This window comes from Mesoplodon bidens (genome assembly GCF_964165515.1).
Source record: "Mesoplodon bidens genome assembly, chromosome: 13".
Lineage (NCBI taxonomy): Eukaryota > Metazoa > Chordata > Mammalia > Artiodactyla > Ziphiidae > Mesoplodon > Mesoplodon bidens.
This window is the reverse complement of record NC_138169.1, coordinates 87496634-87522075: the sequence shown is the minus strand read 5'-3', so window position 1 is coordinate 87522075 and position 25442 is coordinate 87496634. Positions and strand designations below refer to the sequence as shown.

The following is a 25442-nucleotide window of genomic DNA, read 5'->3' as shown; positions in this document are numbered from 1 at the left end:
CTGTGAATCCACTCCCCAGAGCTGTGGAATGACGTCCTGAAGCTTCCTCAGCCTCAACCCTTTGCTCCAGGGCAGCCTGGCCTCACAGCCCCTCCACAAGTTCCTCAGCATCTCGCACCTCCGTGCTCGCTCCGGCTGGTGCCCCTGCCTTCCCACTTCCCCCTCGGCCCTGCACCCTAAGGAGCACAGCAGGGAGACCCTCGGGTCCTCTTGGACCTCAGGCTGGCTCCCTGCCCACCCGCCTGCTGGGGCTTCCAGGTGCCCAGGTAGATGCTCCGGTGCTGGCCCAGCCTTGGGGGCCTGAGGCTGAAGCCCGCCTGCGTGAACCAGGAGGACCGCATGTGCGGAAGGCAGCCGGGGCCCGGGGCGGGGCTCTCGGGGCCCAGGTGGCCGGGGTCCCAGATCGAAGCGGGTCTGAGGCCCTGGATGCCCCTCCATCAGGCCCCACGGTGCCTCCCTCTGGCCTCCTCTTCCCTCCTTCATCCCACGCCCCACCGTTTCTATCATCGAATTGTCCTGTCCCCGTTCACGTGAGGTTTCTTTACGCGAACGGCTGGTCCTCTGTTTTTCCTTCTGTGACTCCATGAGTTTGCTTCCAGGGGCAGCCGTATCAAAGTGCCACAAACCGGGTGGCTCAAAACAACGGAAAGAGCCTCTGTCGCTGTCCTGAAGCTGAAGTCCGGAATGCAGGGGCCGGCGCGCTCCCTCCCGAATCTCCAGGGCCGGGTCCTCCCCGCCTCTTCCGGGCCCCGGGGGCCCAGGCTCCTTGGCCTGTGGCCCCGTCGCTGGGGCCCCTGCTTCCCCCTCCACCCGCTTCTCCTGTCTGTCTCGTGTGAGGACACCCAGGGCTTTGGAGCAGGGCCACCCTAACGACCTCATCTCAACTTGATCACACCTGCAAAGACCCTACTTCTGAAAAAGGTCCCACTCCCAGGCACCTGGTGGGACAGGGACACAGTTTCTGGGGACATAATTCAACCGACGCCAGTGAGTTGTTCTCAGTAGGAACAAGGTTTCTTCACCGGCGCAGAAGAGGGCAGGTGGCGGAGGTGAGCAGGCCGAGACCTGGGCAGCAGGCGAGGGCACGCGGGGGACGGTGGCCACCATACGCCCTCCCAGCACGGGCCCTGCTGCACCAGCATCGGCTACGGTGTAGCCCGTGTTGTCTCCACGGGGCTCCGGGTGGCTCCATCTCCTGTCACACAAGCACCTCCTCGGCACACGCTGCCCCCTCCCAGCTACGCCTCCCTCACCTGCTCCATCCGGCCAAGTCCTGCCCAGGATCGGGCCCCTCCCTCCAGAGAGCCTCCCGGGACCCCCCACGTCTGTCTGGCTTTAAGGATACAGCTGATTTAAGTGCGTTGTCAGTAGGTCTGACAAGTAAAAGTGAGTGAAGGAATGAAATGTCGCTGAGTAAGATGCTGTCCTCCCTGGAGAGGGAGCCCACGGTCACTTACAAGGAGTGACGTGCACCGCAGCCCGGGCGGTGGCATCCAGCCCTCAGCATCCCGGGACCCCACCTTCCATCTGTCATTCTGGGCAGCCCTCCAGGCACCACTGAGACACAGTGACCACCCCAGACCTGCTGGAGCAAAGCAACCGTGTCACCGTGCTCGCAGATTCGGGGGGTCAGGGGTGCAGGGAGCACACAGGAAGGATGGACAATTCCTGCTCCGTGAGGCCCGGGAGCTCAGCTGGGGGGACCCAGAGGCCACGGCGACTCAGGCGGGGTCCCTTCTGAAGGCCGCTGGCACAGCCCGTCCTCAGAGGACAGTGGCTGGGTTCCGAGGGCGCTGGGCCTGGAGAGGAAAGCAGACGTGCTCGGCATTGCTGTAACCTCGCCCCAGAAATCCAGGGCCCGACTCCACAGCTGGGGCCGTCACAGGGATGTGCCCAGGTCCAAGGGCAGAGACGCACCTCCTCCTTTTCCATGGCACCGGCCTCAAAGTCACAGAGGAAGGAGAACAAGGGGTTTGTGGGATTGGGATGGCGCTGGGGCCACGTGTGGAAGCTACACCTGCCACACGACACCCAGGATCGTAAAGCCTCTGCTTGTCAGCGCAGATGAGCCCCAGAGCTCACCAGGCGGGTTGACAACAAGCCATTCAGTATCGAGAGCTCCCTGGAAGAAGAAATTCTAGAAGCAATTAGAGTGGGAGGATGATATCTATTGAAAGTGTACACAGTTCCTTCAAAATACACTGAATCCAGAATCTACTTCTGTAGTTCAAGAGTGACTTGGATCTTACGGAAAGCTGTTTGCTTTTATTTTTATTAATAAAATTAGGGAGCTATAGTTAAAGAAAAATACTATATGTGTGTGTGTACCCTTTGTAAAACAGTTTGTATAACAGCAATGTCAAAAAATTGATGGTAGAAAATGTGTGAAAGCTTTTTTGTTTTTTCCCACACAATCAAACTTGTACAAATCTCCTTTCCTTTCTTTTTTTTCCTGGATAAAAAGAAGTGAAGTGACAAGTGGCTTGTGTGTGTGTGTGTGGTTGTGTGTGTGTGTGTGATTGTGTGTGTGAATGTGTGTGTCTGGTTGTAGTCTAGAAGCCTCCCTCAAACGCTTTCCTTGTTTACATAATTTTTTATGTTGCACTTTGTGGAGTTCATGTACCTAATTTTCTTGCAGTCATGACCACAGCAGAACCTGTCCAGTTATTAAGTGGAATTTAAGTGGATTATCAATTTTGTGGAGATCACCAGCAAACTGTTAATTACAAACCAGAGATGAAAGTGATTTCAGGGCTTTTGTATGCAAAAATATAATTACAAAGGTAAATCTGTTGATGAAGAAAATTTTTTAGAAACTCAAAATGCATGTAGTGTGGTCTCTTGGAAATTATTTAGCTTCCTTTCTTCCTTCAGTTTGAGTAATAGCAGTTTAATAGGACTGAACAAAAATGAACTGAATGTGTATCATGCATGAAACTTTGTGCTCCCTGCTACGACATGAAATGCTGAAGGTTGCTGCCCTCATTATGTGAAAAGCAGTAAGAGATGGAGGGAATGACCATAGGATTTTCTTAGAAATATCAGAGACAATGAACTTTGGATCATTTATCTTTCACCTGTCAAAAGACCCATTTCAATTTTATTGAAATGAATAAAATCAGTCTCTGTCATTGTGCTCAAAGATGCAAGGCCATCTTCATGTGGAGCGTGACACCCCTCACAGGGAGGCACCCGCTTTCCTCCCTGGGTCCTTTCCCTGGCATAAGGACCTTCCAAATGCCCACCCGTCACTTTATTTATTTTTTTTATTTTTAATATAAATTTATTTCTTTATTTAATTTATTTATTTTTGGCTGGGAGGGTCTTTGTTGCTGCGTGCGGGCTCAGTAGTTGTGGCTCCCGGGCTCTGGAGTGCAGGCTCAGTAGTTCTGGCACACAGGCTTAGTTGCTCCGCGGCATGTGCGATCTTCCCGGCCCAGGGCTTGAACCCGTGTCCCCTCATTGGCAGGCAGATTCTTAACCACTGTGCCCCCAGGGAAGCCCATCCGTCACTTTATTAAATCGTGTTCCTCATTCCCTCACACACATTTTCCTTGAAGTTCCCATGCATTTGGGGGCATTATATCCCCCAAATATAGGCATGGTGGGATCTTATAAATACTTTAAAAAGCCTTTAACCGGAGCTTGGCAAGCCTGACATTTGCAGAGACGGCTGTTGGCATATTCGAGGTTTCTACACAGCACGATGCGGGACAAACCCTGCTGCTTCCCTGGGGCCTGGACTCCCCAATATCCAGTCTTCACTGATGTCTGCAGGGCAGGAGCCCTTCTTCCCAAATCCCAGTGACCCGAGGAAGAAGCAAGGAGACGTGGGGGGAGAAGCGCTTTGTGAGCCTAAAACCGGCATCCCAATGGAACGCACTATGGCCTGAGCTTTAAGAAATATCGGGGCTGGGGGTGAAGAGTGACTTGAGTCAGGGACCCGGAAGGGTCCCGGGTCAGAGTCACTGCCCCGCACACCCTTGGGCTCCTCTGGCCCCCTTAGCCCTGCCCGTCCACCCTCTGCTGCAAATGGGCAGAAGACTTGGACAGAGAACTGGGAACAGGCAAACTCCGTCTTCGGCACAGCCACCAGCATCCCTGCTCCGCCGCCCCGCTCACCTCCCCTCTCTAACTCCTGAAAGCCCCAGGCCAACCTTTTCTGAGGACAGGATCAAATATTTCTGGGACGGTGGACACATTTCTCTTAGAATCACCAGCACTGGAACGTGGTTGCTAGATGCCCGGCCTGTGAGGGCGGCTGCTTGGGGAAGACAGCCCTGAAACCACACTGGGAGCTGGGGCCCTTCTGGCCGGCCCGGGGGGACCAGGGCTGAGTCTCACCAAGCACCAGACTTCCCCTCCTCCTAATAACCAGGTTGGGTCGCCGCGGGCTCCGGGAAAGCGTCAGGTTCAATTCCCTGACCTGGAATCTAAGCCATGGGGGACGCCCGGGTCTCAGTCTGTGTCTCCCCTCAACCTCCTACTTTTCCACCATCAGGAGGAGGGTGAGAATGCAGGGGAAAGGACCACCGGACTGTGTGCAGGTGACTAAGGTCCAAACAAGAGGCTTCCTTTGGACCAAGAGGATGACATTGACCACAAGCCAGTAGATGCTTCAGGCCGCAGGCCTCAGGGCCGCTCTTCCAAATGCGCGTCTTCTGGTCTGCTTTGCGAGCGCTCTTCGCTGGCCTCCTTTGGGAAGCCTGTGTTCCCCAGCGGAGCACCTGTCCGGGTGCTGGGATGCACGAGAGCTCCCCGGGTGTTCTCCAGGGGCCAGGCGTTGCTGGGGGCCCTGGAGCCGGCGCCGGCTGCCGTGGAGCGGGCTGTGGAGCAGCTGCTCTCAAGGCTCCCTCCCCGCGCGCTCGGGCCGGGTGCTTCGGAGGCTCAGCCGCGAGCAGCGGCTCAAAGAGCCGCAGTTCAGCCCCGGCCGGAGTCCGCGCCCGCCTCCAGGGGCTGCCCCCGCGCGGGGCCCGTGAGTGCCGCGAGCCCGCGTGGCCGCAGGTGGTCCCGGCCGGCGGGCAGCAGGTGCGGCGGCTCGGCCCGGCCGTGTTTACCTGGCTCGCAGGAAGCCCGGGGGCGGGGGAGGGGCGGGGAGCGGCGGCGGGCGCGCCCGGCGCTTGGAGCCGCCGCCGTCAGTCGCCGCCGCGCGCCAGCGAGGACGAGCCTGCGGCCCCGGCGGCCCCGGCGGCCCGCGTCCCCGACCCGGAAGGCGGCGCCGGCGCCCCGGGACCCCGCGCGCTTGGGGCCCGCGCGGCGAGGAGGCGGCCTGGACCCAGAGGCGCCCTCGGCCTGGGAGCGGCGAACGCAGCGCCGTAGGTAACCCTCGCCGGGGGCGGGAGGGCCCCTTTGCGCCCTCGAAGCGGGGACCGCGGGGACCCGGCCGCGGGGCTCCCCCGGGCGGGGGCGCAGGTGGCGGCAGGTGGCAGCCGGGCGACCGCCCTGCGAGGGGTGGGCGCGGGTATAGACGCCGATCCCGAGCGGCGGGACTGTCCCCAACGCGTGTCCAGGTGTGGGCTCGGCCGGGCCCAGCGGCCGGGGTCGCGGGCAGAGCGTGGGAGGGGGTGAGGGTAGAGTTTCGGGTGAGAAGTGACAGAGGTCAAGGAGGCCGCCCCGGGCGGGCTGGGAACGCGCGCTGGTGGCGAGCTTTCGGGCAGGCGAGGGTCCCCACCAGCCTAAAGTGCTTCTTAATGACACACCTGGAGCCGAGCGGACGACTCCTGCTGTCCCCCCGCCCCACGAGCCGAAAACCAGTTTCCTTTTGAGCGCCGAGGGCGGCTACAGGCGACTCTCCGGGCTTCCGCCTTCCGGGGGGCCCGTCCCGGCTCGGGCCGCGCCGCCTGCGCCCACCTGCGCGCCTGGCGCCCCCGGGCGCGAAGCCCCCTGGGCCCGGCGCCGGATTGGGTGGCCCTTAGGGTGCCCTGTGATCTGCACGACTCCCTGACATTCAGTGGCTCTGGGTCCTTTGGGCTGCTGGTGGCACTGCCTCGTTTCTTTTAGCGTCTCCTTTCACCTCGTTTCGGAAGGCAGAGTGCGGCTTGGAAAAACGTTTGCGTTTCTTTGGCGATCTCAGTAGGAGTCTGGCAGGAAATAAGCGCTTTCTGGTTCCTGGTTCTCTGTTTTCCAAATGCTACAACGTGAGAATCGACAACACCTGTTCAGTTTGCCTCTGCAGCCGTGGAAGGCACGGGCCACAGCCGGGATGTGCTGGGAGACGTGTAAACACGGTGCAGGGGGGCCGCTGGCTGTTCTGGCCAGGGATACCCACACCTGGCCTAGAAAGAGAGATTTTCAGAGGGAGGGAACTTTAGGGTGCGTCCTATTTAAGACCTGTGGGTTTTGGAGAAGACTTTAGCCCTCCAGCTCAGGGAGATAGTTTACAGAGTGGCCCACAAGTCTGGGAACCCCCTGGATCGGGCTCAGTCCTGACCCCCCTTTTCCCTGGCAGGACCACCTCTGAGTGCTGGGGGCCTCCTTGGACGTGGTGACCCAGGTGCAGAGCCAGCGGGAGCCTGGGACGGAGCAGCTCTTCAGGGAGGGATGGGTCCAAAGAGCCAGCAAGTGGGCCGCAGCTTCACAGCTGTGTTTCTCCCAATCCAGGAGAAGTGCCCGTCCGTCGTTGTATGTTTTTTAAGTGGGATAAACCAAAACCTGAAGGGAGGGAATCCAGTTCAAAATTATTGTAAAGTGTTGGCTAACAGTCACTCCCAATGGTTTAACTGTTCTGAAATGACTCCCTTTATTAACTCAGGGTTAAACAAAAGCTGTTTGGTTCAAATCCACTTTAGAAACCTTTTGTTGTTTGACTTTTAGTTTCTCTTTAGATTCTTTAAAAATTTGACACAGTATCAGCCACCGTCTCGGTGCCTTTTCCACCCAGGTGTCCAGGTAGCATTTTTGACCACTTACAAATTGCCAGGCTGTCTTCTTAGAGCAATATATCACCTCACTGATAGGCAGGATGCCCTGGGATACCCTCATTTGATATAACTACCCTATCAGTACCCTCATTTTTACTGCTAGGAAACCAAGGCATGGAGACACCCAGGGTGCCCAGGACTCAGTTCTGGGAACCTGCCACCAGCCCGTTGTTGCTGCCCTGCAGGGCAAGTAGGAGGCCTTGCAAAACCCACAGGGCAACCTTCCACTTCTCTGTCTGTTAAAATTCCACCGCTAATGAGCGGCCACGCCCCACTTCTCTGTCTGTTAAAATTCCACCGCTAATGAGCGGCCACGCCCAACAAAACATGCTTCCTCTTCAGGATGATTGGCCCCGAAGCCCGCTGTCGGGTCTCTGTTAGTCATCTGTTCCTTAACTTCCTCAGTGAAGGTGACAGTAGAGAAGGAAGGACGGTTCTCTAATTCCTCAGCACGCTTTTTAGTAAGTAGTCACTCAGCAGGAAGACATTTCTACTGGTCCCTGAGAGCCACTGAAGGAAGCTTAAATCAGCCTGAGTTTGGGGCCCCAGGAGGTGAGTTTAAAGCAACAGTAGTTATACACAGGGAGACCCTGGTGGTCCCATTCAGCGGAGATGAGCAGAATTCAAACTCCACCTAAACGTGTAGCCGTCAGGCTTCAGCCAGAGAAACGGAATCAATGGGAGATGCACATGAGTGACTTATCTCAAGGAATTGGGGCTAGAGAGGCCGACCAGACAGGAGGCTGCAGCTCTCAGGCGTGAGCTGAGGCCACATCCAGCGGTCACGCTGCAACCAGGAATAGGGAACAGTGCATATTCTGAAGCTTTTAGCAAAGTCTCAGAGTCAATAATGGCTAGAAATTCATAAATATGGATCTGGACTCTGTGAACACCTCTGAGTAAGTGTGAGGCTCTATATTAAAAAAAAATAGATGGATGCCTAGAGAATGAGGATAAACAGACTTAGGTGAGGTATCTGGAACGTATCAAACATTCTAAAATTCAGCAATATAAAACAAACTGCCCAACAGAAAAAGATGTGACTGAACAGGCTGGCCCAGAAGAGAAAACCCAGATGGCCTAGTAAAATACGAAAAGAGGTGTAACCCACTAGTTCTCAGGGAATCAAAAATCACATCAATGGGATAATTTTTCATATCCATCATACTGGTAAAAATTTTAAATTCTGACTATACCAAGTATTGAGGAAGATGTAGAGAAGTGAGAACTCACATTATTGTGAGTAGGAGTGTAAATGAAAACAGACACTTTAGAGAAGAATCCAGAAAAGCTGATGACGGACATTCCCTATGACCTCATGATTTCACTCCAAAGTTCACCCTCTAGGGAGAACCTGGTCTGAGTGCAGAGGGCACATACAAAGGTTGCTCATGGAAGCAATTTTTAAAAACATTTTATTTTGAGATAATTGTAGGTTCACATGCAATTGTGAGAAATAATAGAGAGATGCATATATGCTTCATAACATCTTGCAAAACTATAGACAGTATCACATCCAGGAGATTAACATTGGTTCAATCCATCAGCTGTGTTGAGATGTCAGATTTCACTAGTTTACGTGTGTGTGTCTGTGTGTAGTTCTATGTAATTTTATCACACGTGTACAATTGTGTGACCACCCACCTCAGGTAGGACAGCTCCATCACAAATTCCCTAGGGCTGCCCTTTATGGCCACAGCCAACTTCCCCCTTCTCCCTCCCTGTGCCCTTGGCAACCACTAATCTGTTCCCCATTTTCTATAATTTCATCATTTCGAGAATGCTATTTAAGTAGAGTCATGCAACCTTTTTTGATTGGCTTTTTTCACTGACTGCAATTCTCTTGAGATCTCTCCAAGTCGTTGAGTATACTGATAGCTTGTTCTTTTTTTTTATTGATGAGTAGTAGTCTGTGGAATGGATGCCCACCCGCTCCCGTAGTTTTTTGGTTTTAAGCATTTGCCCTTTGAGGGTTTCCAGTTTGGGGCTGTTTGAGTAAAGCTGCTGTGATCATCCATGTACAGGTTTTTGTGTGAACACAGTTTTCGTTTCTCTGGGATAAATGCCCAAGCAAGAGTGCCCTTGCTGAGTCAAACAGCAAACACGTATTCCATTTCATAAGAAACTGCCCTCCTCTTTTCCAGAATGGCTGCACCATTTTACATCCTACCAGCCAGGTGTGAGTGATCCAGGCTCTCCACGACAGGCTTTGTCACTGTCACTATTTTTTATTTGAGCCTCTAACAGGTGTGCGGCGATACCTTACCGTGATTTTAGTCTGCGTTTCCCTCACAGATAGTGATGCCAGTCTTTCCATGTGTGCGTCTGCCATCTGCACGTCCTCTCAGCGAGCAGTCTGTTGTCCTCTTTGCCCTTTTTCTGATTGGGTTGCTCGGTCTCGTTAGTTCCTTGTGTGTTCTAAATGCGGCTCCTAGTTTTGGTTTGCAGCTATTCTGTCAGTTTCACTTGACTTCATCCTCTCCACAGAGTCGTTTGCAGGAAGAAAGTTTTTCATTTCGATGAGATCCAGTTTATTACTTTTTTCCTTTTATGGATTGTGATTTGAGTGTGAAATGCAAGAACCCTTCACCTAGCCTGAGTCTGGAAGATTTTCTCCTTTTTTTTCCCCCTGCATGTTTTATAGTTCTACATTTTACACTGAAGTCTGTTGTCCATTTCCAGTTAATTTTGTATAAGGAGTGAGGTCTAGGTGGAGGGTTTTGGTTTGGTTTGGTTTCTGTGCCTACCTAGGAACGTCAAATTGCTCCAGGACTGTTTGTTGAAAAGATGATCCTTGCCCCATAGAACTGCTTTTGCATCTTTGTCAAAAGTCGTGTCCCCATATTTGTGTGGGTCTATTTCTGGTTTCCCTGGTCTGTTCCCTTGATCGAGGTGTCTGTTGCTGCACCAGGACCACACTGTGCTGATTTCTGTGGCTGGAGGGTGAACATTGCCATCAGGTAGCATGAGTCCTTCTCCTTCTTTCTTTATCAAAATCCTATTAGCTGTGCTGGCTCCTGCACCGTTCCATACATCTTAGAATAAGCTTGTTTGTGTCTACAAAACCCTTCGTGGAATTTTTATAGGAATTTCATCAAATCTATAGATGGACTTGGGGAGAATTAATAGTTTTACCGTGTGGAGTCTTCCACGCTGTGATCACAGGTTGTCTCTGTTTATTTAGATGTGCTTTTGTTTCTTTCTTCAGTGTTTTGTAATCTTCAGCGTATAGATTCTGAATCTGTGGGGGTTTTTTAAGAGTATACCTAAATATTTCTCTTTTTTTGAGTTATGTTTAAATAGTGTCATGTTTTTAACTTCAGTTTCTACACATGTGTTGTTAGTTTACACAAATGTGGATGATGTTTGTGTGCTGACCTTGTGTCCTGCGACCTTGACCAACTCCCTCACTAAGTCTAGATTTTGGGGGTAGATTCCTTGTGATATCCATGCAGACCGTCATGTTACCTGTCAATGGGAAAGTGTTATTTCTTCCTTTCCAATCTCTATCCTTTATAATTTCTTTTTCTTCTTGTGTTGCACTGGAACTTCCAGTGCTCTGTTGAATAAGAGTTGCAGGAGTGGACATCCTTGCCTTGTTCCTGATCAGAGGGGTAAAGCATTCACTTTTTCACCACTAAGTATGAGGTAACTATAGGGTTTTTGTAGAAGTTCCTTATGACATTGAGGTAGTTCCCCTCTATTCCTAACTTGCTGAGAGGTTTTGCCATGAACGGGTGTCGGATTTTGTCAAATATTCTTCCAGTCAGTTGACAGGCTCCTGTGATTTTTCCTCTTTAACCTGTTAGTATGATGGATTATACTGATTAATGTTCAAGTTGGTGTTGACCCACCCTTGCATGTCTGAAATAAATTCCACTTGGTCATGTGTATAATTTTTATATAGGTTGCTGGATTCACTTTGCTAGTATTTTGTGGAGGATTTTTGCTTCTAAGTTCATGAGAGAGATTGGTCTGTGGTTTTCATTCTTTGTACAGTCTTTGCTGATTTTGATATCAGGGTATTATGAGCCCCATAAAAATGAGCTGGGAAGTGTTCCCTCCTGTTCTAATTTCTGAAAGGCTTTATGTAAAAATAACATTAATTCTTCTTTAAATGTTTGGTAGAAATTTCCAGTGAAACCATCTGGGGCTGGAGATTTCTTTGGAGGGGCATTTTCTAATTACACATACAGTTTCATTAATAGTTGTAAGATTATTCAAGTTATATATTTCATCTTGGTTGAATTTTGGTAGTTTGTGGATTTCGAAGAATTGGTTCATTTCTTGTAAACTGTAGAGTTTGTGAGTGCACTGTTGTTCACAGAATCCTTTATTATCCTTTTAATGCCACAGGATCTGTAGCGAGATCCCTAGTTTTATTCCTGATAGTGATGATTTCTGTCTTCTCTCCTTTTATGTGAGAATCTTGCTAGAGCATGATCCATTTTATTGATCTTTTTTTTTCAAAGATCTAGCTCTTTGTTTAATTGATTTTTCTCTGTTGTTTTCCTGTTTTTGGTTTCATTGGTTTCTGTTCTTAACTTTACTAGTTCCTTCCTTCTACTTTCTTTGGATATATTTAGGTTTTTTTGTTTGGTTTGGTTTTTTAGTTTCATCAGTTAGAACTTAGATTATTGATTTGAGTACCTTTCCTGTTTTCAATGTCAGCATTTTAGTCCTATAAATTTCCCCCTCAGCACTATTTTAGCTGTGCCCACGTATTTTTTTTCAAATGGTTTAAATGCTTATTGAATCGAGATTTTGTGTGTCCAAGATCAGGTCAAAAAGTGAACAAAATGTGGGAAGGGTTGGCTGGTTGATGGCTCCCAGAAAGAGAGCTGAGGTTCAAGGTGTAGCTCTGCCTGGCTCCGTGCAGTGTTGGGTCAGGTCTCAATACAGGTCAAAACCAAAGCAGTAGCATTGAATGGAAAGCAGCCAAGTTACAGATGAATAAATACAGTATCATTCTATTTATTGAAAAATTTTAAATACACAAAAGAACACACTACCTGTCGTGATCACACAGAGATGAAATAAATACAGAAATCACGCAAATTGGGCTATCCATCAACCTCAGGAAGCTGCTTACCTGTGTCTAAGGAAGGATGAGTTTGTATGAAGGGAAGGGAATTTGTTTTATTTATTTTTTGAGATTTTAGACGAAGAAAGGAATGGGTCACTTTTTTTGAGGGAAAAGGTAAGCCAGCTGTGTATTTTTTTCTGTACCTTTCGTTTGTAATAATTAATCACTTATGTTAACAATAGAGAAGCCAATGCCCAGTTTGGGGGTATGACACTAAAGAAGATGAAATGATGGAAAAGCTGGGAAGATTAATAGCCTCAAAGAAGAACCTGGAAGTAGGTTGGGGTGAAGTTACTAAAATTAGGTAAAAGCAAGGGCAAAGAAAAAGAGAGTTGGGGACCTTCCCTTGTCCCCGTTATCATTTGTCAACGGGGTACAAACAAGGAAAACTAGAAGCGGAGTTAAGTAGGGTGATCTTAGAAAAAGGACTGTGCCCTGTGAACCAGCCAAGGGCTGAGATTTCGGGGGGCGGCGGGGGAAGGTGGGTGCCGCGCCTGGCCCTGCTTTCAGCCTGTGAATTCAACTTGCGATCCGCTGTCTTCCTTTTAAGAACCATTTACATCTGCGTAAACATGAAGGGCGTGGGGGAGCTAGCGTTGGGCCCCAGCTGGGTTTCCTTCTTTGCTGCCTGAATTTTTCCTGAGTCCCTCACGTGCATAAGTGTGGCCTCTACGTACCGCCCTGCGTGTTTTAAATAGAGGTCAGCAAACCAGGGCCTCCCTTCTCGCTCCTCCGCCCGGTGGGAGAGCTGGCCCTGGACGCGTCCGCAAGTCCCCAGGTCCCCCTCCCGTGGGCATCGGACAGCACCCCCGGCCCAGGGGGCCCCTGCTCCCTTCCACTCACCTCCTCCAGACTCGCGGTGTCGGCACCAATATCTGCGGGCCAGCGACTGGTCTACGGGGGCCACTGGCCACAGGCAAGTGCAGGGACGCTGCGGTGGCCGAGGAGAGGTCTGTGATTGACTTCCCGTAGAACGATTTCACTTTCTTTAAGAGTGAGGGGTTAACATTCAGCTCACCCTTCTTCCATAAGAGAAGGAAAATGAGGTTTTATTCACAGTAAGTGATCAACCAAATTTCATGCTTCGTTGTATATCAGAGACTAATATACAGAGCGTGGAAAGACGGGTCCCAGAGGCAGCTGAGGGCCTGGAAGGTGGTCACCCCGACACACTCACACCCTCACACACACACACACACACACACACACACACACACACACGCACACACGTGCTCATGGCTGGAGTCCGCACGTGACGGCCGGTGTGGGGTTGGCAGCTCTGCATGTTAGGGCAGCGCCTTGTACAGTAAGAACTACCCCTCCTTCGCCGAATGTAATTATGCCTGAGGTTTAATCCTCTGAACTTCTCAACCCGAGAGTTTATTTCCTTGTGATATCTGTTGTTTCAAACATGCATATATATATATATGTATATAATGATGTAGCTAAAACCCACTAAGAAGCCTAACTAACCTCTCCCACCACTCAGACAGACTTATTTTCTTTCTTTCTCTTTTTATGGTTTTCAGTTTCTTTCTTTTTTTTTTTTTTAAATTGAAGTAGACTTGATTTACAGTGTTGTGTTAGTTTCTGGTGTACAGCAAAGTGATTCAGTTATACATATATAGACATATTGTTTTTCAGATTCTTTTCCCTTATAGGTTACTAAAAATATTGAGTAGGGCTTCCCTGGTGGTGCAGTGGTTGAGAATCTGCCTGCCGATGCAGGGGACACGGGTTCGTGCCCTGGTCTGGGAGGATCCCACATGCCGCGGAGAGGCTGGGCCTGTGAGCCATGGCCGCTGAGCCTGCGAGTCCGGAGCCTGCACGTCTGGATGGAGCCTGTGCTCCGCAACGGGAGAGGCCACAACAGTGAGAGGCCTGCGTACAGCAAAAAAAAAAAAAAAAAAACATTGAGTAGAGTTCCCTGTGCTACACAGTAGGGCCTTGTTGTTTACCTATTTTAGATATAGTCATGTGTATCTGCTCATCCTAAACTCCTAATTTATCTCCCTACCCTCTTTCCCCTTTGGTAACCGTAAGTTTGTTTTCTGTCTGTGAGTCTGTTTCCAGACAGACTCATTTTCTAAAAAGACACGGAATAAGTGCAGTGATGATGTCTGGACAGGCCCTGTCAGCATCCTGGGGTAAGATGGTCTGCCCAGAAGGTGGAGGCCCTCCTGCCCCCCCGCTGGGGAGCCAGGTAAGGTCTGTTCCCCAGCAACCCTCTGAATCGAACGACATCCTCACCCTGTTACAGGTGAGGAAATGTGAGTTCTCAGCACTCAGCAGATCTGGGGGGGTCATGTGCAGCCCAGGGCGTCCTCTGCTCTGTCCAGCGACATGTGAGATGGCCAGCGATGCTCACCCTGTGCTCCTGAGCTCTCAGAGCACATTTCCAAATCCAGTCGTCCCTACACCTGTGTCAGGCTGCACTGTCTCAAGTCAGTGTCCCACGGGTGGGAGGGGCGTTGGGACCCGGCCAGCCCCAGGCCTTGTCCCCAAGCTGGTCACGAGTGCTGGGGACCAATCAGAAACCAGGGGCTTTTTAAAATTATTATTTATTTTTTTATTTTTGGCTGCACTGGGTCCTCGTTGCTGAGCGCGGGCTTTCTCTAGTTGCGGCGAGCGCGGGCTACTCTTCGTTGCGTGCGTGGGCTTCTCATTGTGGGGGCTTCTCTTGTTGCGGAGCACGGGCTCTAGGCGCATGGGCTTCAGTAGCTGTGGCTCGCGGGCTCAGTAGTTGTGGCACACGGGCTTAATTGCTCCGTGGCATGTGGGATCTTCCCGGATCAGGGCTTGAACCCGTGTCCCCTGCATTGGCAGGTGGATTCTTAACCACTGCGCCACCAGGGAAGCCCAGGGGCTTTTGTTTTAAAATGAGCTCCTTTTTAAAGGAAAGAATTGGTATGAAAAGGTGTAAGAACGGAGTTTCTCTTAGTGGTGATGTGACGCCGCACATCAAAACTGATGCTGGTTCTGAAAAGCGGTCAGTGGCTGATAGCTGGTGACGAGGGGGGTGACGCCCTCCAGAGTGCGAGGGAGCTTCTCTGAGGCCCAAAACCGCAGCTTTTTACAGGAAATGAGTTTCTGCTCAGAGCCCCTTGGCAGTTGTTCTCCTTGGTGTGTGTTGTAAATTTTGAAATGCAAAAAGAGTTGCAAGAGGCATTCAGTATGTTTTCCTGAACACACTGGTTTTTAACATCATGCTGATTCTGATTACATAGTAATTAGGCTTGGGTTTGGTTTATACCTCCCCACTGTTAAAACCATCTAGAAACAGAGACTGGTGTGATGCTTCTTCTGAAAGTGAGTTGACTTGGTTGCATTTTACATCAGGTTTTGCTCTGATCGGTGGCCAACATTCAGTGCTGACGCCCCTGACGGCAGCTCTGAGTGACCCGCAGGGAGTGCCAGGCCATGCCCTGCGCCCTGCAGGCGACATCTGAGTGCTGAGGGTTCCGTGGCAGCCCAGGGTCCCTGCTGGTGAGGGTTGCAGCTCAGCTCGGGGGCCCCCGGGGTCTGCCCGGCCCTATGACCAGCAGCTCCCCGGCTGGACTGAGGCTTCCTATGAGTCATGGCTGGAAAGGCAGGCAGAGCCACTAGGGTGACATGCCTCACTGTCATTTGGTTTTCTGAAATGTTTATTCCAGAGAGTGACTCCTGCAGTCAGATTTCCCTTTGTTTCATGGGACCTGGGGGCAGGAGGGTGGAAGCAGGTGAGGGTTTGATTTTCGTCAGAGCGTGGGGAGCCTGGCGGCCCCATCCTCGATGTTTTGAGTAAAGAGAGGGCTTGTGCTGGCCTGGCCTCCTTCACCACTGATAGCAGCGCCCACAGTGTCGGCCCCGCCTTTCGGGGTGTCAGGCGACAGAGGGTCTACCCCCAGGCCACATCCGCCCCGCCCCTGCAGTTTGCAGCCTCTGTTGCCGCAGCCCTGCGGGCAGGAGCAAAAAGCCAGGTGCAAGAACGTTCCTCCAGTAAAGATGGGCAGATGCACGGCCTCGCCTGCACCAGCCGCCAGGCTAACCAGTGAGGAAGGAAAGCTCAGATGGCGCTCACCTCCATCCGGAGTCTGATTGGGTACCTGCCTGAATCAGCGTAGACGGCTGCAGGGCCGGGGTTGGCTGGGGGGCAGGATACCCAGCGCCCCAGCCAAGTGTCTGCCATGGCCAGTGCCTGGCTCTAAGCCTTCCACGGGGCTGTGGACTAGGATGACGCCTAACGATCCCCCGGTGGGCTGCCAGCCACCTGCATGCATGTTGTCCAGAATTCTCATTATATGCAGAGTCCTAGGCCCGGAGCTCTGGACACCACACCACAACCTCGGGGCCCAGGCCCACGAATGTGTAATCTAATGAGCTCCAAGTGATGAGGACCACTGCTCAGTGAAAGACAGAAATGGGTGAGGAGTGCCCGATGTGTGTCTTGGTGACACAGATTTACCTGAATGCACCTGCCCGTGCTCAGACACATCCACTTTTACGCCATCAAGAAATTATATTTCACTGATAAACTGACTTTATGTTTGAAGAATGACTCATGGAAATAACGTTCTATACTGATGATACGTTCTTATTTTTTTATGATTTTTATTTTTTAATTAATTAATTAATTTTTATGTTTGGCTACATTGGGTCTTCGTTGCTGCACGCAGGCTTTCTCTAGTTGTGGCAAGCGGGGGCTACTCTTCATTGCGGTGTGCGGGCTTCTCATTGCGGTGGCTTCTCTTGTTGTGGAGCACGGGCTCTAGGCGCGCTGGCTTCAGTAGTTGTCGCTCGTGGGCTCTAGAGCTCAGGCTCAGTAGTTGTGGCGCACAGGCTTAGTTGCTCTGCGGCATGTGGGATCTTCCCAGACCAGGGCTCGAACCCGTGTCCCCTGCATTTGGCAGGCAGATTTTTTTTTAACATCTTTATTGGAGTATAATTGCTTTACAATGGTGTGTTAGCTTCTGCTGTATAACAGAGTGAGTCAGCTATACATATACATATATCCCCATATCCCCTCCCTCTTGCGTCTCCCTCCCACCCTCCCTCTCCCACCCCTCTAGGTGGACACAAAGCACCGAGCTGACCTCCCTGGGCTATGCCGCTGCTTCCCACTAGCTATCTATTTTACGTTTGGTGGTGTATATATGTCCATGCCTCTCTCTCACTTCGTCCCAGCTTACCCTTCCCCCTCCCCATGTCCTCAAGTCCGTTCCCTGGTAGGTCTGTGTGTTTATTCCTGTCCCGCCCCTAGGTTCTTCGTGACATTTTTTTTCTTAGATTCCATATATCTGTGTTAGCATACGGTATTTGTCTTTCTCTTTCTGACTGACTTCACTCTGTATCATGGTTTGTTTTTGATGCTCCATTTAGAGGATGACATTCTCTTTCCTGCCTATACGGTATTTGTTTTTCTCTTTCTGACTGACTTCACTCTGTATCATGGTTTGTTTTTGATGCTCCATTTGGAGGATGACATTCTCTTTCCTGCCTGTGACTGCTAGCCTATCTGACAAGGAATATTTAGGGATATGCATCGTCTCCATCTGGTTTCTTGGTTAGTTGGGACCTAACACTTTTGCTAAACTTGCTTTGAAAGCAAAAAATACAGAGCTGTGTGGCAGGCTTCCCAACTAGAGCAAACGCACAATTGATTCTTTAAAATTCTCTCATTCTCTAGGATGGGCAGGAGGCCACGCCGTGCCTTTCCAATGCACCCACATAAAACAGACGCATCTGGGGCCCTGCAAGTGCTGTGCAGTAGTATTAGGGGGCTCAGGGATCCACAGATAGGTTTCCCAAGGCCCAGCATTTGCTGAACACACTGCAAGATGTATAAACAAAACTCAGGTGTCCCGATGAGGGGGCTGTGCTGGCAGAGGGGAGGGGACTCAGTAGCTGCTTCTAACCCCCCCAGCAGCCCTGTGCCTCCCCTGCGGCCTGTCTGCGAATTCTCTGGGCTCTTCCCGGAATTCCTGGCTGGGGTTAGGGTTAGGATGGACTGCTCCTTCACGGCTGTTCCCTCACCCTGTTTCCAGGATGCCCAGCTTCTCCACATGGCGTTTCACAGCAGTAGCTCTGTTCTCTGGTTCTGATCACGTTTAGTTTATAAGGGTTCCATTCCGCACTCACGTTCCGGGACAGGTAAATAAGTTTTCCTCGCCTCACGTCATGTGCGTGGTGCTCAGGGGTGGTGTTTGTTGCCTCCCCAGATGGCTGCTTCCACTGACCCTAATCATCACCATCTGCCTGATGCCCACGAGAGTCTGAATCTTGCCGAAGTCATTTGCCCAAGTCTGTTCTTCAGCAGCCAGGAGAACATGGGACATGATTTATTCAGCTCTCTGTGTTGCCTTACAAGACCAGATAAAACAGGAAGTTAATAAAATAAACAAAAATGACTCTCATACTTTAGGAGCTAGGTTTCTCTTGGTGTGGTAGGAGGGCAGGGTGTGCTTTGGTTGCTTTTATTCTGGTTCTTTTGGATATCTGAAAACGTGATAGCGTTAGACTAGCTGAGACCAGGGATTTATGGAGTGGAATCCCCAGCTGCCGTTGTCTTCCTAGAAATAGAAAGAGGATAAATTGTATTTCAGAGTCAGGCCTAATGCATCTCTACCTTCGATGCATCATTTTATACAGCTCTAGGGAAGGTGCTGTCCCCTTTAAAAGGCAGACAATGATTCTTTTTTATTCCGTCATTATCTCTGTATGTCAAGACTTATTTTTGAAGAGAGAAGGCTTTAAACCAGATATTAAAAGCTAGCCTGGGATTTCCTTGGCGGTCCAGTGGTTAAGACTCCGCCCTTCCACTTCTAGGAGCCTGGGTTTGTTCCCCGGTTGGGGAACTAAGATCCCTCATGCTGTGTGGCTCGGCAAAAAAAAAAAAAAAAAAAGCCTTATTCATTTCAGACGTTGTTTGGAAATCGTTATGTGAAAGGAAGGAGGACCTAGAGGTGCTGACCTGGCAGACAGCCTTTCTGAAAAGGCAGGGAAATGCCGTGTTTAAAGCCACATCACATAACAGTCCTAACCCTGTTTACACAGATATTTTTTACATAGGATTAGCAACACCAAAATAAAATGTGGGATGGGAAATTAAAGTAAATTTTAATGTGAAGTTAGGTTAAAACCTGGACAAATTTTCACACCCTTTTTTTTTTTAAATTTTATTTAGTTTTGGCTGCATTGGGTCTTCGTTGCTGTGCGTGGGCTTTCTCTACTTGCAGCGAGCAGGGGCTACTCTTCGTTGCAGTGCACGGGCTTCTCATTGCAGTGGCTTCTCTTGTTGCAGAGCACAGGCTCTAGGCACGCGGGCTCAGTAGTTGTGATTCGCGGGCTCTAGAGCACAGGCTCAGTAGTTGTGGCTCGCGGGCTCTAGAGCACAGGCTCAGTAGTTGTGGTGCATGGGCTTAGTTGCTCCGCGGTATGTGGGATCTTCCTGGACCAGGGCTAGAACTCGTGTCCCCTGCGTTGGCAGGCGGATTCTTAACCACTGTGCCACCAGGAAAGCCCTCACACCCTTTTTTTTTTTTTTTTTTGCAGTGCGCAGGCCTCTCACTGTTGTGGCCTCTCCTGTTGTGGAGCACAGGCTACGGATGCACAGGCTCAGCGGCCATGGCTCACGGGCCCAGCCACTCCGCGGCATGTGGGATCCTCCCGGACCGGGGCACGAACCCGTGTCCCCTGCCTCGGCAGGCGGACCCTCAACCACTGCGCTACCAGGGAAGCCCCCCTTTTTTAAAAACCACATTTGTTCATGAAGGTAGAAGAGGTCCCAGGTGTCATTTCTGTGTGGGCTCATGTGGTACCATCATCACAGAGTCCGAAATCTCTGAGGCTTAACTTCATTTGCTTTCATGACTTGTGCTGAAGAAGAGTTTGAAAAATGTGCCCTGGACTCAATCCAGAGTTTGCTCCTGACCTCTTTCCATGGAGCTGCCCTTAGTTACCATAATGCCCTTAATCCAGCGGGGCTCTGAAGGGTGGTTCAGATCCCACTGTTTCCCCGTCCTTTTCTTAGATTAACCTTCCCAGCCACTCTCTCTGGAGTCTTCTGCACAGAGCTGGTGTGGGTTTCATGACTAATTACAGATGTTCTAGGGTACGTGATGGAGACCCCGGGGAGGCAGGTACAGAAACGCAGAGAGGAAAGAGGCAGGGGGTGTTCGTTCATTCCTCAAAGCAGGTGAAGCCCGGACCCAAGTTGGTGCCCGTGGACTTCATGAAAGAAAGAAAAAAACACCAGGCTGAGGTCTCTGCACAGCATGGGCTTGGCTGTCTGTGGAGACGCCGTGCCTATAGCCTGTCTAAACAGCTAACCTGGCTGGTAACCAGGTAACTGAAAGGCCAGGCGCTGCATGAGATGCTGCCCTGGGTTCAGAGGTTTCTATTCCAACCTTTGGACGCAGCTTTCATTAGAGCGTAATTCGAAATCAGCACTTTGGAAAGGTAATTAATTCATTAAGAACCGCCCTCCCCCGCTGCCCCGTCTGGGCACACGTGGTTTGGGGTGGAGGGAATAACTTCAGGGCTTTATTCTGCTTCTCCCATTCACTTCACAGGTGTTTACTGAGCACCTACTATGCACCAGTCAGTGGGGTGGGTGCTGGGGACACAGCGGTGGCCGAGTCACGGGTCCCACCTGTAGTGCCTTCATCCCCAGCGTGCTCTGTGGGACGGCAGTTCCAGCAGGGGAGGGGGATTGCAGAGAGGGTGGCTCAGGACCCCGGCCGCAGCGAGGGTCCAGCCCTGCCCGGGGAGGGAGCAGTGTTCTCAGGGCTGCAGGAGAGACCCTGCAAGGTTGAGGGGAGGCGGGGTGAGCCGGGCAGCTCCTCTGAGTTCCTGCAGGCCCCCTCCCAACCCTCCGTCCTCTCGGTGGTGGAGACAAAGCAGGACCACACGGCCAGGGGCCCCAGGCAGGCAGCGTGCCCTGCGGCTTCTGCTGTCCCCACTTCGGGGGCCTCTCCTGACCCAGTGTACGCTGGTGACATGGGCTCCCGCGAGGACGGACGTCTGGGGACCAACCTGCTCTGGCGGTCCTTACCCCCTGCCCGCTCCGAGAAGGATGGAGTCAGAGGCGTGTTCGCTTAGAGGAGGATTCTCTCCCGGAGGAGAGTTCTCGTTCTTCTTCTGGCGCCACAGGGACACAGAAGAGGGGGTGTGTGGGGGGGTGGCTCCATCTGTGCACATTGTGCCTGCTGGAACCCAGCTCCTCCCCTGCACTCCCTGCATCAGGCAATGAGTCTGGTCCTGTCTTGTTTGGACCCGGCCCCCAGCTTCGGGAACCCAGATGTTTGCGTGTCTGACACGATACGGCAGCTTCTCTTTTTCAAACTCCTGAGGTTACAGGTGTGAGGCACCCACAGCATCCCTGTAGGAGTCGGTGCAGCCACCCCCGGCCCCGCTCCAGGCCCCTTGCTTCCCCAGAAGGACAGCAGAGCCGGTGACCTGTCCAGGGCCGCCCGGCTGCCCGTGGCAGGTGAGACCAGGACTCGGCCTTCCTGCCCCGAATGCCCCACTTCCATCACCCTTTTTGGTCCTTTAAGTCGGTCCTGCACTGTCTTTGAATGTTACAACCCCTAAGCATCAAATAAGAAGTTATTTATCCACAAATGCCATGCTTTGGGGGGAATATGAGTGATTACGACACTTTATTATGGTTCCAGCGTGGCCACAATTTATCACATAAACACAGTATTGTGAACGTTCTCCGTCAGATGTTTTCATTTTTCATTTATTTCCTATAAAAGGCATTCTGGATAATCTTGATTTTGATGGAGAAATAAAATCATAAGGACTCCACCTTGTGCCAATAAAGCATTGCCTTCTGAAAGGATACTGATCTTTTTCAGGCCTTAAAGATACCACTTAGGGCTTCCCTGGTGGTGCAGTGGTTGGGAGTCCACCTGCCGATGCAGGGGACATGGGTTCATGCCCCGGTTCAGGAAGATCCCACATGCCGCGGAGCGGCTGGGTCCGTCAGCCACGGCCGCTGAGCCTGCGTGTCCGGAGCCTGTGCTTCGCAACGGGAGAGGCCACAACAGTGAGAGGCCCGCGTACCGCAAAAAAAAAAAAAAGATACCACTTAGAAACTAAAACGTGTGCAGAAACCAGGTGACAAGTTCAGGGTCAGACTACAAGCTTGTTGGCAGCCTCGTGTTCATCACACATGCTGTGCTCTGCAGAGGTTTGTTATTTACCTATTTAAAAGAGATTTAATGTTACGATGTATTCCTATAATGCACCATTGTTTACTGTTGCTCTGCGCTGGTTTCCACATCAGAGGGAATGAGGTACATAGACTCCGTCCAAGTTGTCATGAGTGTCTTTCGAATCATCAGAAAGTACATTAAAACCTGTGAAATAAAGAAGCGGTGCCGCTCTATCCTTTCCATGCAGCTCTGTTCCTTAATAAATCCAAGACTGAGTGCATCTAGAGTCCTTTTTCTGGAGAAATTCAGTGCCCTGCCCAAGTCACCGGGTCAGCTCATGGCCGACCTTGAACCAGTGACTGTGAACTTGTATTACCCGGTCTTTCTGAACCTTCCAGGTTTCACTGGCTGTAAAACGAGCAGCGTCCTAACTGCACCCACCTCAGCCTGGGGGGAGCGGGCTAGGAGGCTGGACTTCTGGAAAGGTCACGTCCCGCCTGGCGCGGAGGAAGGACCGTCACACTGGCCACCCTCTGAGGCCTCCAGTCGAGCCCTTTCCATCGAGCGGTGCTCTCTTGGGACGTGTCTCCCTCCCTTTGCTTTAACTGTAATTGTCACCTGCTCCCATCCTGCATCTTCTACAATGTCACACACCCGTATGACGATGCAGCACCCATTAGATCATCTCTGAGCCCCGTGCCTCGGGGCACCATGATGGGGGTGATGACTACGCATGCGTTCCTTTCCCTGATCAGTACCTGGAAGGTTCTGGAAGGAGGTCACCTGAAAAAATGGTGCCAGATGGGAGATGGCCCCTCTCCTGTGGTGATTTGAAGTTGGAGAGTTGAGCTCAACAATTCCAGGAGTCAGATGTCCTCTGTGTCTTCAGGAAGATCAGGATCATTTTAGTCAAGACTCAGGCTGTAGCTCCTCTGGCCGCAGGCCACATGCAAACCTGTAGTCTGAGTCAACGCGTTCCTTCCCCACGCAGAGCTCTCAGGAGGCGGCATGCCTGATGCCAGGGAACGTGTGAGCAGCTCTGGAGGTGGATTAAAAGACATGGAGTTCAACACGCCTTCTGCCCTTTGATTACTGGCCCCCAATGCTCACGTTTCCTCTGCTGCCAGTGACAGTGTCCTGGTTGTGGGCACACAGGGACCTGTAATAGTGGCACACGTGACCCCCATTGCAGGCAGTTAATAAAATACTAACCAGTCATTTTCACAACCCCTCCTGGAATTAACATTGGCCAAAACCTCAGAGCAAGTGGGAGAGAGACGACAAGAAGGGGCATGCCCTGGGCACCTCTGGGACCCGAGCTCTGGGACTTTCTCTCCGAAACCCCCGCCTGCTGGGCCTCCCCGTGGGCGGCGTGTGCAGGGCGTGGCCAGTGGGACCCGGCCTTCATGCCCATGACTGAGTTAGGCCACCAGGACTGGGCTCTTTCCAGGTGGCCCACCTGGCGAGGGAAGGGGGGGCCCTGCGTCCGAGCATCAGGAAGGCTGTCTCCATGTGACTGCAGGCCTGGCGGGCCGGGGTTACCCAGCGTCCCAGCTTCCCGGGACCTCTGTTTTTACACGGAGAACTTCCTCTCTCCTTTCAAGAGCTATAAAAGGCTAAACATGCCACCTGATTGTAGACTTGTGTGAATGCATTAACAAGAAATTCTAAAAGTTAATCTGACTTAAGCATTAATGAACTACTGTTTGATCTGCTGCTTTCCTTCAAGGAAGCACTTTGTTGTAATTGAGAGAGGTGACGTTACAAAAACACCAGGGGCCGGAACTCCAGAACGTCGTTTGCTGCCCATTTTGGTAATGGCTTTAGCTACAAAGCCAGCTGATGCCCCGAGGACCAGGCTCAAGGGACCACAGTCAGACTCCCCCCAACTCCATCCATCTGCAGTTCTGTAATTTTCTTTCTCGGTGATTTTTGAGAACTTTAAGGCAGTGTTCTTCTGCACTGTAAATCTGATAAGCCTGGGGAAAACCAAGGATGGTAATAACTAGCTTATGGATATTATGTGATAACCCAAAGCAAAACTTCCCGTCCCCCAAAATCTAGAGGCTGATTTCTTCTGACGCTTTCCGTGTGAGTCCAGATTGGGTGTTTGGGTCTGTTTGTAAACGCCGTCAGGACACCAGCGCAGTTTGGGGTCCTGAGGACTGTTGCGGGGCCAGATGCCACCTCACTGTCTTGGAGAAGCTTTTTCTAGGCTAGACATAGACTTCTGAAGTGAACTTTTACCCCGTCCTTCTCAGCGCATTATGAGCTGTCTTAGTCCACTCAGGCTGCCGTAACAGAAAACCACAGACGGGGGGTTTGTAAACAACAGACATTCATTTCTCACAGTTCTGGAGGTGCGAGTCCAAGATCAGGTGCCGGCAGATTCACTGTCTGGTGGGAACCCAATTCCTGGATCGCAGCCAGCATCTCTGCACTGTGTCCTCACACGGGGAAGGGGTGGTTTGTGTTCAGAGAATTGCGAGAAGGTCTGTGAGGTACATTGGGTGGAACAGGAAAGCAGACTCTTTCTTCAGGTTCAATGTCGAGTTTGCCATATCCACCGACCGGTGAACTGTGACGTGTGACGTGGGCGGTCTGTGTGCTGTAAGCCAGAGGGCGGAAGGGAGCTTGGGGAGAGCCTGAGGATCTCCGAGGTCAGCTGTCACATGCGTTCCTGAAACTCGGTGTGACTTCTCAAGCTTCCCACCCCCCTGTTCCAGTCGTAAGATGGTCTTTCTTTTTGTCTTGTGCACATGCGTGTGTGTGTGTTTCTTTTGGGGGTGGTTGTTTTGGTGATGTTGGTAGCTGTTTACTATGTTCTGAGCACAGAGTGTTACAAGAATGTTTTTGACCTGAGAAATAAAAATGATTGTCTAGAGAAGCCAGACGTAAACGCTTGGCCCTGGTGGAGAGAGAAAGAGGCAGAATAGAGGCGGGTGGGGAAGGAAGAGGGAGAGAAACAGCGTGAGGCTGCTGGCGGGATGGGAGTCTTTCATTTAGGCTCACGCTTCTCTCTCGGGTCCTGGTTTCATTTTCTGTGCGAGTTCCTTGCTCTGTCACATTTGCTCTCTGGGTTTTGTTTAAAGGTCAGAGAAGCAGAGTCACACTGTCTGTCCCTCCAGCTCTGTGCTACCCCCGCCCACCGTTTAGGGATGGTGGCATCAGTTTGGTCTCTGCGGGGAGGATGGGCAGGGTCCACACCCCGTGACCAACCATACCCGCCACGGAAGGGTGGCCCGGAGGAAGCGATCAGCTGCCAGCTGTGGGTTCCCTGGCTGGTCTGGGGGGTGG

At 51.5% G+C, this 25442-nt stretch overlaps 1 protein-coding gene across 7 annotated transcripts in view; it reads left to right on the top strand.

Moving 5' to 3' along the window:
* Window positions 1-5168: 5168 nt before the first annotated feature.
* Window positions 5169-25442, top strand: part of MBP (myelin basic protein) — a 117515-nt gene continuing 97241 nt past the window's right edge. For 3 of the 7 annotated variants that reach the window (XM_081252250.1, XM_081252251.1, XM_081252245.1), the window contains exon 1: window positions 5169-5315. The gene's annotated coding sequence lies outside the window, so the exon portion shown is untranslated. The other 4 variants (XM_081252248.1, XM_081252249.1, XM_081252247.1 and 1 more) reach the window with 4 other exon arrangements.